This window comes from Rutidosis leptorrhynchoides, chromosome 5 (genome assembly GCF_046630445.1).
Source record: "Rutidosis leptorrhynchoides isolate AG116_Rl617_1_P2 chromosome 5, CSIRO_AGI_Rlap_v1, whole genome shotgun sequence".
Classification (NCBI taxonomy): Eukaryota; Viridiplantae; Streptophyta; class Magnoliopsida; order Asterales; family Asteraceae; genus Rutidosis; species Rutidosis leptorrhynchoides.
Genome location: NC_092337.1, coordinates 155,376,339 through 155,382,308, shown reverse-complemented (window position 1 = coordinate 155,382,308; position 5,970 = coordinate 155,376,339).

Here is a 5,970-nt window from a genome sequence, read left to right as displayed (position 1 = left end):
AGTAGCGGTAAAGTATGACTCGGAAAGTAAGCAAGTAATGAAGGTTGTCCAAACGGGTCCTCAACCTAAGTCAAATAGTACTAAGTCAGTAAATTGTCCAAAAAGTTTTAAAAGTATGTAAATAAGGTCTTAAAGGTCATCATCATTCATCATCAAACAAAAGGTGTAAAGAAGGTTTCGTTCTAGAAAGTAGTTTAAAACAAAGGCTGACTTCGATCAGTCACCACGGCCTCTACCCTTACTGAATTAAGGTGAGACCAGTGGCCATGGCTCCGTATATGAGTCCTTTAAGTGTGGTAAAATTTACAGATGCAAACTCGTCTTCTTTTGACCGTGGTGACGGTCTAAGTGCGAGTAGGTCAGAAATTTCTGCACAACGTTAAAAGGACATAGTGACGATCGGAGGACCATAAATCCTAAACCGTAACTCGGATTAGGACGAGTCCTATATGAAAAATTATCTACTCGAAAAGATATATCTGAAAATAAATGTTACAGTAGCCCAGGTGTACTGGTCTATTACAGAACCCAGAAACCAGTAGGCAGAAGACAGAAAACAGAAAAATAGTGGGTTCCGGTGGTCTTGGTGCCCGATGCTTATCACGGTTCTCATCCTTGATGCATATAGCTTCAAGTGTACAACTCGTTGATGTGTTTGCATCATTTTTACCAAGGTTTAACCATCATAACCCAAGTGTAAGTCTAAGACATGAAGCACAACTCACTTAAGAGTTGTATGAAGTTTGATGAACTAAAGTTACATCAAAGTCTTAGATCTAACACATGCATGAACTTTAAAACTAATAATAAGTTACAAACTTGAAAGTAAACTAACTAATCAAGATCTTAAGATGTAGAATATAGTTCTTAGTTAGATCTTGAAGATCCAAGACCCAAAAGTCTAGATCAAGCATAAGTATACAAAGTTATAATTAAAAAGTTTCATTTACATGTTCTTGAACTAGTAAAGTTAACTTTTAGTTCAAGAGAAATGAGATCAAGACTAACTTGTAGTACTTGACCAACAACAACCAAAATCACAAAATTAAAGTGCAAGTAAATGAAGTAGTAAACTAAATAAACAAGTAAATGATTCATGGTGGTTCATACTTTAAAGATTCAAACCAAAGTTTGATCTTTAAGAAAGTAAACTTTAAAGTTTACTAACATGAATTACAAGTATGATTTACAACACATGAACCTTAACTCTTTTGAAACAATAAATGTAGAATCATAAACTAGTAAGTTTATGTTCTTGTGTTCTTGAAAATACAAGATATTATGAAAAATCCAACTAAAGAGTTGATTCTTGAAACTAGTAAAGAAAATAATAACAACAAAGTTCATGTAACTAAGTAACAACAACAACTAACAAGTATCAAGTAATTATACAACATCAAAGAACAAAGATGATGATGATTAAGGGTGTAAGGTCACGGTTTTTAAGCAAGAAAAGAAAGGAGAATTTTTCATAAAGCTTACAAGTATTAGAGAGAAAATGAGAGAAAGTAAGTTGTAAGTTTGAAGTGTGAGAAAAGAGAAGTGAATGCAAGTAATGAAGTAGTCAAAAAAAAAGTTGAAACTCCTCTACAAGCCCAAGAAGGCCGACGGTTGGGAAGAGGAAAGGGAGGAGGAGAAGAACCACTAGTTACTTGCATGCAATTGTCCTTAAAGTTGGTTATTAGATGTTAGTTCATGGGGAAGATGTATAACTAGATTCCAATTACCATAAACTAACTAGTTACACTTAATGATGATACTTACATGTAGTATAAATGGGCTAGTTAATCCAATAAGGTGTAGGGTGGGTTTATAAGCCCATATTCATGTGTCCATTATCATTAACAAGGCCCAAGTTCAAGTACTTAACAAATTAAGTCCAACAAAGCCCAAGTAATTAACATGTAACCTTTGTTAATTAAAATGATTAATAAAACTTAATCATGAATGTAAATAATACTTTAAAAATATTATTCGTTCAAGTTTCGTGTGTCACAAAGACGTTTCGGGCATTTAAAATCAAGTACAGGCATTCATGGCAACATGTAAATGTAATAACATACATTCGTTTAATCACACGTATTAATAATAATAATTATTAATAAATAAACGTTGGAAAATCCAAGGTCGCTACATTACCCACCTGTTAAAGAAAATTTCGTCTCGAAATTTTAAGCTGAGGTAGATGGAGGAGTCGGGAAAAGGTGAGGATACTTCCGCATCATTTGATCCTCTCGCTCCCAAGTAAACTCAGGTCCTCGTTTGGCATTCCATCGTACTCGGACGATTGAAATCTTGTTGCGTTTCAAAGTTTTGATCTCACGATCCATAATTTCAACAGGTTCCTCCACAAAGTGGAGTTTGTCGTCAATCGTAAGTTCCTCAAGTGGTATGATAAGTTTGGGTGCAGCAAGACACTTCTTCAAGTTTGACACGTGGAAGGTAGGATGAACTGAGCTCAATTGTGCTGGAAGATCTAAACGGTAAGCAACGGGTCCAACACGTTCCAAGATTTCAAAAGGACCAATGTATCGTGGGTTTAACTTTCCACGTTTTCCAAAACGGATCACACCTTTCCAAGTTGCAACCTTTAACATTACACGGTCGCCCATGTTGAATTCAAAGTCCTTACGTTTAAGGTCAGCATAACTCTTTTGGCGATCACGGGTAGTCTTAAGTCTAGCTTGAATCTGAGCAATCTTCTCCGTCATTTCATGGACTACCTCGGGTCCAGTGATTTGCTTTTCGTCTACTTCGGCCCAACAAATAGGAGATCGGCACTTGCGGCCATGTAATGCTTCAAAAGGTGCGGCATTAATGCTCGAGTGGTAACTGTTGTTGTACGAGAATTCGACTAGTGGAAAATGCCTTTCCTAGGCTTTTCCAAAGTCAATGACACATGCACGTAACATGTCCTCCAATATCTGAATCGTTCGTTCACTTTTCCCGTCAGTCTGAGGGTGATAAGCAGTACTCATGTCAAGACGAGTTCCCATGGCTTCTTGCAAAGAACGCCAAAATCTAGAAGCAAAACGGGGATCGCGATCAGAGATGATTGATAAAGGTACACCATGACGAGATACAACCTCCTTGATGTATAGATGAGCAAGTCTTTACATTGTATCAGTTTCCTTCATCGCTAGGAAGTGTGCAGATTTGGTGAGGCGGTCAACAATAACCCAAATGGTATCGTATCCGCCCACCATCTTTGGTAGCTTGGTGATAAAATCCATTGTTATCCGTTCCCACTTCCATTGTGGGATTTCTAGTTATTGAAGCAAACCAGAAGGTCTCTGATGCTCGGCTTTAACCTTCGAGCAAGTCAAACACTAACCAATATAAGTTGCAACGTCCTTCTTAAGATTCGGCCACCAATACTGTTCTTTAAAATCGCGGTACATTTTGCCCGCTCCAGGGTGAATCGAATACCTCGATTTGTGTGCTTCATCAAGTATAAGGTTCTGTAGATCTCCATAAAGTGGTACCCAAATTCTTCCGGCATAACATCGGAGTCCAGACTCCCTAACCTCGAATCGAGAGACAAGTATGTTCAAATGTTCGTGAGATATATTCTCCTCCTTGAGAGCCTCATCTTGGGCTACTCTGATCTGGCTGTTGAGGTTCGAATGGATAATGATGTTCAGAGCCCTAACACGAAGAGGTGTCGTCCTTTCCTTTCGGCTTAAAGCGTCAGCTACAACATTGGCCTTGCCAGGGTGATAACGAAGTTTGTAATCGTAGTCCTTGAGCATCTCGATCCATCGACGCTGTCTCATATTCAGTTGTTTCTGGTCGAAGATGTGCTGGAGACTCTTGTGATCGGTGAAAATAGTGCTCTTAGTTCCATACAAATAATGTCTCCACAATTTAAGTGCAAAGACAACGGCTCCAAGTTCAAGATCATGAGTAGTGTAGTTCCGCTCATGAATCTTCAATTGGCAGGAGGCATAGGCAATAACTTTTGATCGTTGCATCAGTACACAACTAAAACCACTCTTCAAAGCATCGCAATAAACAACAAAATCGTCACCGCCTTCAGGAAGCGATAGGATAGGTACGGTGGTTAACTTCTTCTTCAAAGTTTGAAACGCTGATTCGTGTGCGGATTCCCAAATGAACTTCTTGCCATTGTGAGTCAGCGCGGTCAAAGGACGCGCAATCAGAGAGAAACCTTTGATAAACCTTCGGTAATAACCGGTGAGACCTAGGAATTGACGAATGTGGGTCGGAGTAGTGGGAGTCTCCCACTTGCTGATAGCTTCAATCTTGGCGGGATCAACTTTGATACCCTGGTCGCTCACAACATGACCCAGAAACTGGACTTCCTTCAACCAAAATTCACACTTGGAGAATTTGGCGTAAAGTTGCTCTTGTCTCAAGAGTTCAAGTACTAGTCGGAGGTGTTGCTCATGTTCTTCTTCGCTCTTAGAGTAGATGAGGATATCATCTATGAAGACGATAACAAACTTATCCAAGTACGGCTTGCAGACACGATTCATGAGGTCCATGAACACGGCAGGTGCATTTGTCAACCCGAATGGCATCACAAGAAACTCATAATGACCATAACGAGTTCTGAACGCAGTTTTCATCACGTCACTTTCCTTCACCTCAACTGGTGATAACCGGATCGTAAATCGATCTTTGAGTAAACGCTCGATCCTTGTAGTTGATCAAAAAGATCATCAATTCTAGGAAGAGGATACCGATTCTTGATAGTCAATTTGTTGAGTTCACGGTAGTCAATACACATACGGAAGGATCCATCCTTCTTCTTCATAAACAACACAGGTGCGCCCCAAGGCGAGAAACTTGGTTGGATAAACCCTCGATCTAACAGCTCTTGTAGTTGACTCTGTAATTCTTGCATCTCGGAAGGTGCGAGTCTATAAGGTGCGCGAGCTATAGGTGCAGCTCCTGGCACTAAATCAATCTGAAACTCTACTGCTCTTGGCGGCAGTAATCCAGGCAATTCTTCAGGGAAGACATCAGAAAATTCGTTCACAATTCGAATGTCGTTCACGCTCTTCACCTCAGTTTCTACCACTTTCACATGTGCTAGGACAGCAAAACGTCCCTTCTTCATAATCTTTTATGCTTTCACGCAACTAATGAGGTTCAACTTCGAGGTACATCTCTCTCCGTAGATAACCAGTGGCTCACCGTCTCCTTGTGGTATGCGAAGAGCTTTATCTCCACAAATAATATCAGCCTTTATCTTGCTCAACCAATCCATACCGACTATGACGTCAAAACTTCCCAGTTTGATAGGTATCAAATCAATTTCGAAATCTGCACCAGGTATGTTGATAATAGCTCCTCGACTAATATGGTCAACTTTCTCAAGTTTTCCATTGGCGACCTCGACAAGCATACTCTCTTTTAACGGGACTAAAGACCAATTAATCTTATCGTAAAAATGTCTACATACATAACTTCTATCTGCACCAGTATCAAACAAGACAGAAGCTAAAAGATTGTTGATTTTGAATATACCTGTCACCAAGTCGGGGTTTTCACGTGCGTCCCTTGCATTAACGTTGAAAGCTCTAGCGCGCGGTGGTCTACCGTCTTTTCTTTTGTTGGGGCATGCATTTCTGAAATGGCCTGTCTGCCCGCATTCGTAACACTTCCTTGGCCCTGTGGGGTTCGGCTTCCCATTCAAAGTGGTGACCTTTCAGTCTTTTCCAACATGCCCAGACCGTTGGCACTTCTCGCAGACAACATTTCAATACCCAGTGTGGTGTTTGTAACACCTCTTGCATTGAGGTAGGGTTCCCTTGTAGTTCGGGTTGGAGTTGGTGTTATTGTTGGGGTTGGGGTTTCCACCGTTGTTGTTTCCTCTGAAACCCTCATGTCATTTCGCCGGGTTCTGTTCATAGCTTCTTCCCCTGTTGTTGTTGTTGTTGTGGTTATCCCATTTGCGCTTCTCGCTATTACCCGCTTCAGACTTAGTTTTCTCCGGTTCAT